The following is a 12,310-nucleotide window of genomic DNA, read 5'->3' as shown; positions in this document are numbered from 1 at the left end:
ATCCACCAGGGCCTCACCAGGTGGGCAAAAGCAATGGCTTCCGAGGTGGGAGTGGGAGTGGGCAGCATCCCCCGCAAGGTGTTTGCGTGCGCATGGGGCTCCTGGTGACTTCCCACGCCGGCAAGAGGAACAGTTTGGGGTGGGCTGAGGGACCCACCTGTGGACTTGCTGGGCTTTAAGAGGGACCGAGGCAGGGTGGCGGCAGGCAGGACGGGGGAAGAGCGTTCTGGGGCACAGAGGGCTGGACAGAGGCAACCAGCAGCTGGCAGCTCTGGCTGGAGAGGGGAAGAGGGCAGTGAGAAGCATGGCTGGCCCGCGGCACCTCCTGCCCCTCTGGCCCATGCTATTTACTGTGTATTTTAAGGTAAACTTGGAAGCTGTTTTTAAAACCTGCTCTCCACTGGGTAAGGTGTGAAAAAGACTATCTGCAGACAGGGAGACCATTTTTGCAACTTAAATGGTGGCTGTTCAGGGCCTACCCCAGCAGCCCTGCCCCCCACCCTCCACCGGCTCTTCACTGGCTTCCCGCCCGGCTCCAACCTGTTTTGCTTAAGAAGAGGCCTTGGGAGTTTCCAGAGTCCCTGATTAAAGTGCAGATGTCCTTGGGGACCTCATCAGCCCAGATATCCCCTCCTGTCTGACCCAGTATTCAGGGGTTGGGGGGCTGTCCTAGGCTTGCCGCTCTCAGCATCTCCCCAGGGGCCACCCTGCTCATGCCAGTCTGCCCAGTTCTGGGAAGGACCCTGGGTACTGGGACCGGAGCTGCCCCCAGCGAGAGGACCCTGAGCTGCCTGGCTGGGCTGGAGAGAAGCCTCGGGAGTACGCACGCCCCTGGCTGGGGCAAAAACGCCAAGAGTGGGAAGAGAGACACGTCCGAGTCTTTAGACTTTGTCTTCAAGAGACTTGATCCAAACAAAAGGTCCTAAAGCCTTTGGTCCCCTGGCTATAGGCACAGCCACAGCAAGGCCTAGGACATGCCCACTTCAGGACGGTCCAGCTGGGGCAGGCTGAGGGGACAGGAGACTGTCCAGAACTTCCACAGGGGCTGGGGGTGGGTGACCAGCAGTTGGCAAGGTGGGTGGCCTGAAGGGGTACAGTTGAGGGAGGGATAGGTGGCTGGAGGAGGAAGCAGGGGCTAGCCTCCGTGTCCCCAGAGACAGCAGGGGAGCAAGGCAGGATCCCCGCAGGCCACCTCCCCTCAGGGTCTGCCTCCCCTGCGGTCCTTGGAGGAGCTCCAAGATTTGTCCTCCCCAGCAGCCTGGCTCACCTTCATCACCAGTGCCATGCCCGCCCCTTGTCTTTCAGGGTCCGAGCTCAGAGGGCCCTCCTGACTGGGGAACTGGACCTGCCCAGCACTGTCCTACTGCACTACGCCGCCACTGAGACTTGACCCTCCCTCAACTGTGCCCCATCAGGCCACCCATCCTGCCAACTGCTGGTCACCCACCCCCAGCCCCTGTGGAAGTTCTGGACAGTCTCCTGTCCCCTCAGCCTGCCCCAGCTGGGGCATCTTGTGGTGAGCAGGTTCTCAGCCTTTGTTGGTCTCTTCTACAAGATGAGGCTTACAGGGGCCTCCCCATGACTGAGGTGCAGCCACAGCCTGGCCTGTGTCCAGCCTGCTCCAGAATCACCTGGCCAGACAGCTGGTATCCCCCCAACCCCCAACACACCTGGGCTTACTTGATCTTACTGGAGCTCACCAGGGCCTGGCTGTGTGTGAGTCTCATGCGGCATAGTGAGGTGCTCCCGAGATGGACTGAAGCTGTCTGGTCAAGATGGAGGCCTCGAAGGCCACAGCCATGAGTCAGAGACCACAGATTTCTCCAGAGCTGGTGCCCAGAGGCCAAAGGCGGGGATGGGCCTTGAGGCTGGGACCCAGGTCGCCTCATGGCAAGCCTTATGCCCACAGCAGCTGTGGAAGGCAGGAGACAGGATGAAGCCTTTAATACAGAGGGCCTGCTCTGATTTCAGTAAGCAATCATGTATCACCCAAGAAGCCTGGACAGACTGGGGTGCAGGAGCACGCCAGGCCTCATCTAAGGTATCTGGCAGGGAGGCCGGCCTGGGGAACACATGCCTTGTCCCTAGTCATGTCGTCTGAGGCAGGGGCTCAAGGCAATCTTTGCAGGTCCTGAGCCGGGAACCCTCGACCTTCTAGCAGGCCACAGATCCTTTGGGCAGTGTTTGTTTTGTTCTGCTCCAGTCTGGAAGCCCTTGGAGGGCAGTGTGGGTCTGGAAAGCCAACTTTGTCTTGTCTGACCACCCTGCAGGGGCTGGTCTGGAGCTGTCTCCCTGCCCCATGGGTTATCAGGATGATATAGGGTCACATCCCCTGAGGCAGTATCTCAAAGGACTGGCTAGGAAGAGAACTTGCCAAGACTCCACTGGAGGTGGTGCAGAGAGCTGACCAGGCACATAAACTCTAAGGCCAGACTGCTAGAGTCCTGCCATGTGACCTTGGGGAGACTGCCACCTCCCCTGTGCCTCAGTGTCCTCCTCTGCAAAGTGGGAAATATCACGGTACCTACCGTGTAGGCTTGTACTGAATATTAAGTGAGTTAATAAACATGAGATACTTAGTACAGCACAAGCCCCAGTAAAAATTCCATGAGTCAGCTGCCATCACCATCATCAACACTTTTGTCATTATCACCAGTCACCACCATCACCACCACAGCCTCCACCATCACCACTACAGCCATCACCATGATCATTACCATCCCACCTCCACCATCACCATCACCTTATCACCATTACCACCACCCCCCCACCACCATCATCACAACCACCATCACCATTACCACCACCACCACCATCATCATCATGACCACCATCAGCATCATAACCACCATCATCATGACCACCTCCACCATCACCACTACTACCATCATCATGATCATCACCATCCCACCTCCCCCATCACTACTGCCACCATCACCATCACCATTATCACCATTACCACCACGACCATCATCATGACCACCATCACCACCATCATCATGATCACTACCATCCCACCTCCCCCATCACCACTACCATCACAATTATCACCATTATCATTACCACCACCATCATCACCACCATCACCATCGCCAGCATCATTATCACCACTACCACCACCATCATCATGATCACCATCCCACCTCCCCCATCACCACTACCATCACCATCACCATTACCACCACCACCATCATGACCACCATCACCACCATCATCACCACCACCTCTGCTATCATCATCATGATCATCACCATCCCACCTCCCCCATCACTACTACCACCACCACCATCACCACCACTACCATCACCATCACCACCATCACTATCACCATCACCACTGCAACCATCATCACTCTCACCACCATCACCGCCACCATCCATCTCCACTATCATCACCATCACACCACCACCACTGTCACCATCACGACTATCTTCACCACCAACACCATTACCACCATCATCATACATAGCTTCACCACTACTATCACCATCATCACCATCACCATATCACCATCACCATTATCACCAGCATCACCAGCACCACCACCACCACCACTCTTATGATACTTGTATAGCTGGGCCCTCAGTGGGATCCTTGGGTGCACCTGAGGCCTTGTGCTATGCTCAGGGCCAAGTGGGAGATGCAAACCCTGTGCCCACCTGCTGTGTGTGCTATCTGCCCCTGCTGGTATCTGGCTGAGGCCTGCGGTGCAGAAGAACTCAGGCAGGTGAGCAGCTCCCAGGTAGCTGCTCTTGAAGCCTCTAGCCACCCCATAACCTGTGCCCTCCCAGGTCTTTGGCAGGGGAACCGAGGCAGCCCCCAGGGCCAGGCTGGCTCTCAGCAGTGGCTGCGAATCCCGTCCAGATGCAGGTTCAAGAGGCCCTGTGGCTGCAGGCATCCGGGCAAAGACATTTTTAGGGTGGGGCATCCCATCCCCAGACAGCTGCTTTGGTTTCCAAACAGTGGATCTGCGACCCTTCAGTTTCTGAAGGAGCTGGCTGTTTCTCAGCAAGACCCGTCCTGTTCTCCATGACCAGAGAACCAATCCAGAACGCCTGAACCCGGCCCTGGGCCCCTGGGATCACAGACAACACAGCAGCCTGGCTTAGCAGGTTGTAAGCTTTCTCCTCCGAAGGTCATTCCCAGGACCTGAAGTTCTCGTTTCCTGGCTTGAAGTTAATCCTTGAGGTCCTAATGTTGGAGAGAGGAAAAGCCTCCACCATGTTGATCCAAACGGCTTGGCCAGACACGGATCTCTCAGAAGAACCCATGACCAAGGACACTGGCACATTCCTGGTGAGGTTCTCCACAAAGAGGTGCAGTGTGAAGTGGCCCATCACAGAACAAGAGTCCTAAAGCCTGCGTTCCCGTAAAAGCCCCTGGCCTGGGCAGCAAACACAGACTGGGAAGCCCCTGCCTGGCCTGAGCAGCTCATGCAGACTGGGAAGCACTTAAAAGCAGGAGAGCCCTGGAGCTGCTGGTCCACAGGGAGGTGAAGCTGCACCCCTGCTCTAGGGTCTTCCAGGGCGCCTGCCATGGAGGTTGCTGGAGATGAGCCCACCACTTGAGGGTGTGGGCACCAGGAACACAGCAGGCACTCGGGCACCTCCAGTTCACAAGAGGCACCTACCAGACACCAGTCTTCTCTGCCTGCTTTCCGGAGTTTGAGTGCGAAGAGGCCGAGGTGAGGGAGGCAGCTGAGCTGTGCCCTGATGCATCTCCCAGAGGCACTCTGGGTGGACGCTGGGCCCCTCGGCCTTGCCAGGCTGGGGCCTCCCTTCACAGAGCCAATGCCTGTGGGCCCCACAGCCAGACTAGCACCTTTCCGTCAACACAGCCATGGACGCCATGAGAAACTCCCGCAGTTAAACACTGCCCAGAGTCCCGGTGGCCTCCTGGTGTCATTTTGTAAGGGACCTCACCAATCTCATGAGAAGTCTTTGCTGTAGGGACTTATTTATTGTAAATGAATCAGGGTCTTGCTCTGTCGCGCAGGCTGGAGTGCGGTGGCACAATCATGGCTCACTGCAGCCTCAAACTCCTGGGATTAAGCAATCCTCCCACCTCAGCCTCCTGAGTATCTGGTGGTTTCGTCACCACACCTGGAAAATTTTTTACTTTTTGTAGAGACGGGATCTCGCCATGTTGCCTAGGCTGGTCTAGAACTCCTGGACTCGAGTGATCCTCGCACTTCAGCCTCCCAAATGCTGGGATTATAGGCTTGAGCCACTATGCCCTGCTTGTGGGTTTTTTAATCTGACAGTTTTGTCAAACCTCATACTAGAAGGTGGGGTTTCTGTTTGCTAAAAACACCATGATATTTCGTCATTAAACTAGTTGGTATCCACATCTGGGATACTTGGAGGAAAACCTCTCAGGGTATATTAACATTTCACACCCAGCTTGCAAAGGCCCCTTCATGCCTTCTGCTTCCTGACCCTGACCTCCCACTCCCTGACCCTGACCTCCTGCTCCCTGACCTTGACCTCCCGCTCCCTGACCCTGACCTCCCGCTCCCTGACCCTGACCTCCCGCTCCCTGACCCTGACCTCCTGCTCTCCTAAAGGGCAGGAGCCAGCCGGTGCCCAGAGTGTTGGGGGTAGGTACGAGAGGTCGTGTGCTCCTCCCTCCAGGCAGAGACTCCTAGTGACGTGTGGTGGCCTGGGGCCCAGGAGCCTCCCTGCAAACTCTTTCACCTTAACCCTCCTCCTGGTGGGTGTGGCTGTGCATTTGTCCCGACCCCTCCACATGCAGAACCTGGTGTGAGCCCTGGGGTGTGGGGCCAGACACGGAGTTCAGGTGACCTCAGGGTTGTCCTGAGCCGAGGTGTAAACCCCAGGCGGACCCACAGACAGAGTGGGGCTCTCTGAGGTGTGGTTGGAGGGCCAAGAGCAGAGGCCTGTGCTGGATCTAGGGAGGCACTGGCATGTCAACAGGTGCGGCAGCGTGCAGCTGGGCTGGGCTGTGGGGCTCCTGTCCTCGCCCTCCTCCAGTGCTGAGGGACAGCTCAGGTGTTCGTGCTGTCCCCCACAGGATGCCTGAGGGAGGAGGTGCAGAAGGGAGCAGGGTCCCCTGGGCTGGGGCTGGAGGGCACTGGAGGCTGTCGCCTGCATTCTCCCAGATGCACAGAAATGAACACCTTCTGGCTGAGAAAGGCTGACTGGGGGGCCTCTGGGCAGCCCGGGACCTGAGGGGAGCAGAGCTTGCTGGGAGGGCCTCATTCCTTCCTGGGTGGAGGGAGCAGCCAGGCAGCACCCCGACAGCTCCAGCCCTGGGATGGAGAGCTGCCCCCACACTGGGCTTCAGCCCTGAGGGCTCTCCCCAGCCTCTCCACTCCCTGGCCTCCTGATCGCATGGAGGAGCTGGTGAGTGTGGTGGGTGTGGGGCCAGCTTCCAACAGTGACAAGAGGGACCCGAGCCCAGCTGTCCCCACAGCCCGGCCAGCACTTGGGGAAGTCCAGCAAGGCGTCCTTGAGGTCACCTGAACTCTGTGTCTGGCCTCACGCCCCAGGGCCCATGCCGGATTCTGCGCTGTGTGCCCTGAGACCCGGGCCAAGTGCATGGGGCCTGAACGGCATCTTCCCTGGCCGGCTCCCCACGGACGTTTGTGGGCTTGGCCCTCCTGTTTTGGGCTCACTTGCGGGGCAGGACTCAGGGATCCATACATGAGGTGAGCCAGGCTTCCCTGGGGGAGCCAGGAGGGCAGGTGTTTGGGCCGATTGCTTTCTCAGCCTGGGACATTGCCCTGTAGTGCCCACCCTGTTCCCATGGCCTGGCGTGGGACCTCCAGGGCTGGGCAGCTGCTTCCCTCAGTGAGAGCCCCCCAGCCCCTGCAGGTGGCTCCGCGGCGGCCCCCCTCCCCCCACCATGAACCTGCGCCACGCCCGGCCTTGGGGCGCCACCTGCAGGTAAACTCGGTTCACGGGAGGCTGGGCCTGCGTCCTGGGACCCCAGGGCTGGCGATGCCCATCAGCACTGCTGGGACACGGCCTGTGACCCTGTGACCCCCTGGCAGCGTCCGCCAACCACATTCACGTTTCCCACGCGCTGGCCCCCTGCTGAGGCTGCTGCTCTCTCCAGGCCACCCCAGACCACCTGCCTTCTGCAGCACGGTTCGTGCCCCCTGGGGGTTCTCAGGCCTGGCTCTGGGCTCTTGCCTCCCTTTTCCCTTCCCAAGGCAGCTGGGCAGAAAAATGAGAAGTCCCAGAAGCTCAGGACACCCTGATCTGGAAGTCGGCGTAGACGGTACTCACTCCGCAGCTAAGGGAGGCAAAGAGAACAGCAGAGCAGGAACCAGGGGAGGGGGACCCCACCCAGACACCCCAAATCCACCAGGGAGAGGGGGGCCTCCCACCCAGACACCCCAGATTCACCAGGGAGAGGGGTCTTCCCGCCCAGACACCCCACATCCACCAGGGAGAGGGGCGCCTCCTGTACAGACACCTGAAATCTACAAGAGGTTACAGGATCCAGAGAGGCCGCAGGGACCAGCTGGCCGCAGGGCCCAATCAGGAGCAGGGCCACGTTCAGAAGATGGGCTGAGTCACAGGGTGGAGGGTGGGCGCAGGGCCTCCAGCACCGTTCCCCCACCAGCCTGTAAGCACCTTCCAAGCAGGGGTCTGGGTGGTGGCCTCTGTGCCAGCTCCTCTACCCTGCCCAGCAGAAATTACCCACCATAGCCATCCTGGGGCAGGCAGGCTCTCCTGGTCCCCTTGAAATGGGGCCTCTTACTGAGTGAGGTCAGGGTTTAGAGGGTGAGAGAGGGCAGATGACCATGGGAAGGGTGATGTGGAAAATGAGGGCATGACCGTGGCCTCTGGAAGACAGGCAGGAGAACACGGATTCCTACGGTGGGCCCTCCCAGAGGACAAGTGGCCGGCTCGTTCCTGCCTCCACCCCACCTTCCAGCTGCTGCCTCTGCTGGGAGCCCGGTCTTCCCCACGATATGCGGACTCTCTCCAGGGCCCATCCAGCAGCACCTTGTCATGAAAACTCCTTGACCCACAGGACTTGGATTCCATGGCAACGCTAAGGCTGGGCTGTGCCCAGGGCCTGAGGCCAACACAGGGCGCATTCTCCTGTGTCACAGCAAAAGCAGTGACTGGTGGCTTCAAGGGAAAGGTGGGCAGCATCTTGGCAGGTTCATAAAAACAAAAGGACTCAGGGGACCCCAGTTGGAATCCCCCAGACAAGAGTCAGACAAGGGGGTACCACATGGTGGGTGCACCTCACTCTTCCTGTCTCCCACGAAGAGCCAGCTCTGGGCACCCACACCCCATCCCGGAGATGCCAGGACAGGGAGTGGTGCTCGTGCACGAGTTGCCCGGGGGGCCGATGTCCACAGCACTGGCCAGAGAGCAGGGAGGGCCCTGACGTACCACCCATGGCTGGTAGCAGGGCCTGACCCAAGCCGGGCCTGACCCAAGGAGCCACCAAAGAATCATCTCCTATCTAAAGGTGCAATTCTCGAGTGAAGGCCACTTCAGTCAAACAGACCCGTGCCAGAAAGATGGCACCGGCAGCGCCAGCCAGGGCCCAAGGAGACCCCAGCACGGCGCTCACCACGCAAGACTTCTAGAGCCAAGAAATAAAGGGTTTTCCAAGGAAACATCAGCAAATGAACAGACAGAGAGGATGCAAATGTTGGCATCCAAAGGAAAAGCGTGGAAGAGGAAACACTGAGCAAAAGGAAGGAAATGAGAAGAGGGCGGCTCGGGGACACAGCCAGAGCTGAACAGTCCATCAGAGGGGCCCCTGAATGACAGAGGGAACAGGCGGAGGAGAGGCCGCTATTTTTGAAAGAAGAGAAGCAAACGGCTTTCCTGAAATGGAGGAAGAGCTGCACCCACAGTCCGGCGGCTCCTACATCCCAGTGTAGCTGAAGAGAAGGACCTGGACTCAAAGGCTGGTGAGTATCCCACGGCCTCCAGACAGACAGGAGATGCCTCTACAGGAGACGGAATCCTGCTGACCCGGGCCGTGCCTCCACAAGTCTAGGAGCCGGAAGACAGAACAATAACATGGACTCAGAGAGACAAGGACGAGACTCAGCGCTTCCGGATCCAGCCCAGGACAGCTCACGGCATCCAGGCCAGAGCCGAGGCGCAGCGCAGGAGGTAGGCTGTGGTTGCTGCCTGTCATTCTACAGAGACCTGGGCTGCCCTGGGACTCACCTTCCCCAGGAGAATGCGGAGGAACTGGGGCACGCCAGGATAGGCCCAAGTCTTTGGAAGGCCTGGACACTCTCACTCTGCACTTTTAGAGCCTTCAGCCTCCATGGAGGGAGGCCAGGCACCCTGCTAGAGACCCCAGGGAGGGACCATGGGAGCCAGAGACGTCCTGAGAAAGGTAGTTCCAGTGATCCCAGCATCCCATCTGAGACCAACCTTCCAGGCCACCTGGCCAGAGTGCCAGGTGTGTGAGGGTGCCATCTTGCACGTCTCAGCTCAGCAGGGCCATCAGATCGCTGGTGCCCCTGCAGACAGTCCAAGGACGGGAGAGCCACCCTGCTGCGCCTGGTCAACCCAAAGCATTCTGAGACTGGGGTAGGCTGCTGTTTTCAACCACTAAGCGGTCTGTCACAGCAACAGGTAACTGAGACAGGATAGAGAGAAACGGGACATCAGGACGTTCTAAAGGCCTCAGCTGAGGCAGGGGAGAAGAAAACGAAGGGAAGAGAAAGCCCAGTTCTCAAAAATTGATAGAGAAAAATCTGTCTGATTATGAGAGAAAGTGGGGGAATGTAACTATTGATAGAAGGGAACAGCATAGAGGTACTGCAGGTTCACAAGAACAATGGAATGAAGAGACTTGATCAAAACAAAGATGGAGGGAATGCAAGCGTGTGGTTACCACATTAAATGCGAATTACCTGGAATTTTCTATTAGCTGTATTTTTTTTTTTAACACAACCTAACAGGCTTGGAGTTTTTTCTATACACTGTTTTAAGAAGCATAATTAAAGCAAAGTGATTCTTTTAAAAAGATTGCAGTGAATGAAGTGTGACTTCTGGGCCAGGTGAGCGATGACCTCCTGCTCTTGTAGCCACGGGGGAAGGCCAGATGCAAGAGTCGCAGGGCGTGTGTGAGGCTGTGAGCCCAGGGCAGCCTTGGAGGGCCTTGAGGGGGACCAGAGCTGCTGCATCCCAGCCTGCCCAGGCTGAGGCCCAGGGTGTCACAGACAGGAAGCAGGGCTGCTGGAGGTCCCGGGGCGGGGTCTAGGGCAGCAGAGAAACAGTTGGTTCCCCAGGCCATTTTCAGGGTCTGGTACCAGCACAGGAAGCTGAGGGGCTGTTCTGGAGAGAGGGTGAAATCTCAGGGGTTCGCAGCAAGCCCAGGACAGGTCTCACCCACCAGCCTGCCAAAAGCAGAGGCCGACAAGGAGTAACTGAAGCTGTGACCCAGGCTCCACCCAGTGCAAGCCCTGCTGGGACAAAGGTGATAAAACCTGTACCCACGTATGTGCTTAACAGAGGAAAGGGTCAGTCCTCTCAAGGAAACCAGCACCGTCCGTAGTCTCCGTGGTTTGTTTAGAGTTGACCCGTGAACAAGGCGGGGTTTACGGCGCGCTGATGCCCCACGCAGCTGAAAATCCACATATTATTTCTGACTTCCCCAAAATGTAACTACTAATAGCCTACCATGGATGGGACGCCTTCCTGGTAACACTAACGTTCAAGTACCGCATATTTTGTATGGTATATTATATACTGCACTCTTACAGTAAGGTACAAACGAGAATGGTAAGAAAATCATCAGGAAGAGAAAATCTATTTACTACGAATTAAGTGGACGTGGATCCTCAGAAAGGCCTTTGTCCTCGTCCTTCTCAGGTTGAGTAGACTGAGAGGGAGGAGCTGGTCCTGCAGTCTCAGGGGTGGCAGAGGCAGCGGCTGGGGAGGAGGCAGGGGAGGCAGGAGAGGCAGGCACACTCTGGGTGACTTGACAGAAATGCACGTAACTTCTGTCTGACTTTGCTCTTTCATTTCTCTAAACTTTCTGTGCGGTCCCCGTCCGCCTTCCCGAGCTCGCTTCAGTCTCCCTGCCTGCGTCACAGACGGGCCCATGTCCTGAAAGAGGGCAGAGACAGCGTGAATGGCGGGAATGCTGCTGCCAGGGCCCCGGGTCAGCTTCTTTCCCGGCACTGCTTCCTCTCTGTCTTCCTCCTCATCGCCCGGTTTGGAAGCACTCGTCTCTCTCGGCCTCTTCTGTTCGTTGCTCTGGTGCAGCGTCTATTAGCTCCTCCATTTCTCCAAGACCTGTATCTGGAAACTCTTCGCCCTCATCCGTTTTGCTCTCTCCACAGTTTCTTCAATTGCTATATAATAAATGTACATATTTTGGGGGTACATGCGATAATATGATATACTCGTATAACGTCTGAAGATCAAGTAAAGGTAACGGGGGTGCCCATCACCCTGAATATTTCTGCTCTTTCTGCTGGGAACCTTGAAGGATTCTCTTCTAGCTATGTGGAAATGTGCAATTGACTAACGTGAGGTAGTCGCCCTATTGACGTATCGAACGCCACGTCTTATTTCCTCCATCTCACTGTGCATTTCCACTCACCCCCTGCACCCCTACTTCCCACTTCCTGGCCTCTGGTCACCACCAGTCTGCTCTCTATCTTCATGAGATCCACTTTTTTAGCCCCCACAAGTGAGAACAAGTGATGCTTGTTTTCCTGTGCCTGACTTACTTCATGTACCATAATGACCTCCGTTCCACCAGGTGGTGACAAGAGACAGGATTCCACTCCTTTTCCATCACTTCCGGGATGGGCTGTCACCAGTGCTGCGAAGTTGTACACAACATCTGGACACGGTTTTCCCCAGCAAGAACGTGCCCTTTCAGGCTTCGTGGCTTTCCCAGCCTTTCCTCCAACCATGACGGCAAGTCCAGTGTGTGATCCCTCAGCCTTTCATGGTGTTCTCTGAAGTTCTCTTTGCCAGCACTACACTCCTGTCCACACAGTGCCGCATACAATGAGGCTTCAAGGTCCCTATGGCCTCTGGGCCAGAGGCTGCATTGGAGACGTGTTTGGGGGCAAGTGGGCTCCTTTGACACCTTCATTGTTGAATCATGGGGTTCTGGGTGGCCAACAGGCATTGTCCGATACCAGAGCTTTAAAAGGCAGTCATTTATAAGCAGCAAAGTACTTCCTGATTTCAGGGACAAAGCATTGATGGAATCAACCCAGAAAAGAGGTTCTTGTCCAGCCTTCTTGTACGACCAAGGAGCAGCTGGTGTTCTCTTTTCCCTTCAAGCTCGGGGGTTAGCAGCTTTCTGGATAAGGGCATCCTGATCATAA

The 12,310-nt window shown here is 56.9% G+C and overlaps 1 long non-coding RNA gene across 1 annotated transcript; it reads left to right on the top strand.

Moving 5' to 3' along the window:
* The first annotated feature begins 785 nt into the window (after nt 1-785).
* On the top strand, nt 786-5,370 carry LOC114669864 (uncharacterized). The gene is made up of 3 exons (XR_013398456.1): nt 786-919; nt 1,306-1,516; nt 3,792-5,370. It is a non-coding gene; the product is annotated as an uncharacterized LOC114669864 (long non-coding RNA).
* Nucleotides 5,371-12,310: the final 6,940 nt, after the last annotated feature.

The sequence above is a fragment of the Macaca mulatta genome, chromosome 9 (assembly GCF_049350105.2).
Source record: "Macaca mulatta isolate MMU2019108-1 chromosome 9, T2T-MMU8v2.0, whole genome shotgun sequence".
Classification (NCBI taxonomy): domain Eukaryota; kingdom Metazoa; phylum Chordata; class Mammalia; order Primates; family Cercopithecidae; genus Macaca; species Macaca mulatta.
Note: the sequence above shows the minus strand (reverse complement) of the source record. Positions and strands in the feature narration are given on the sequence as shown.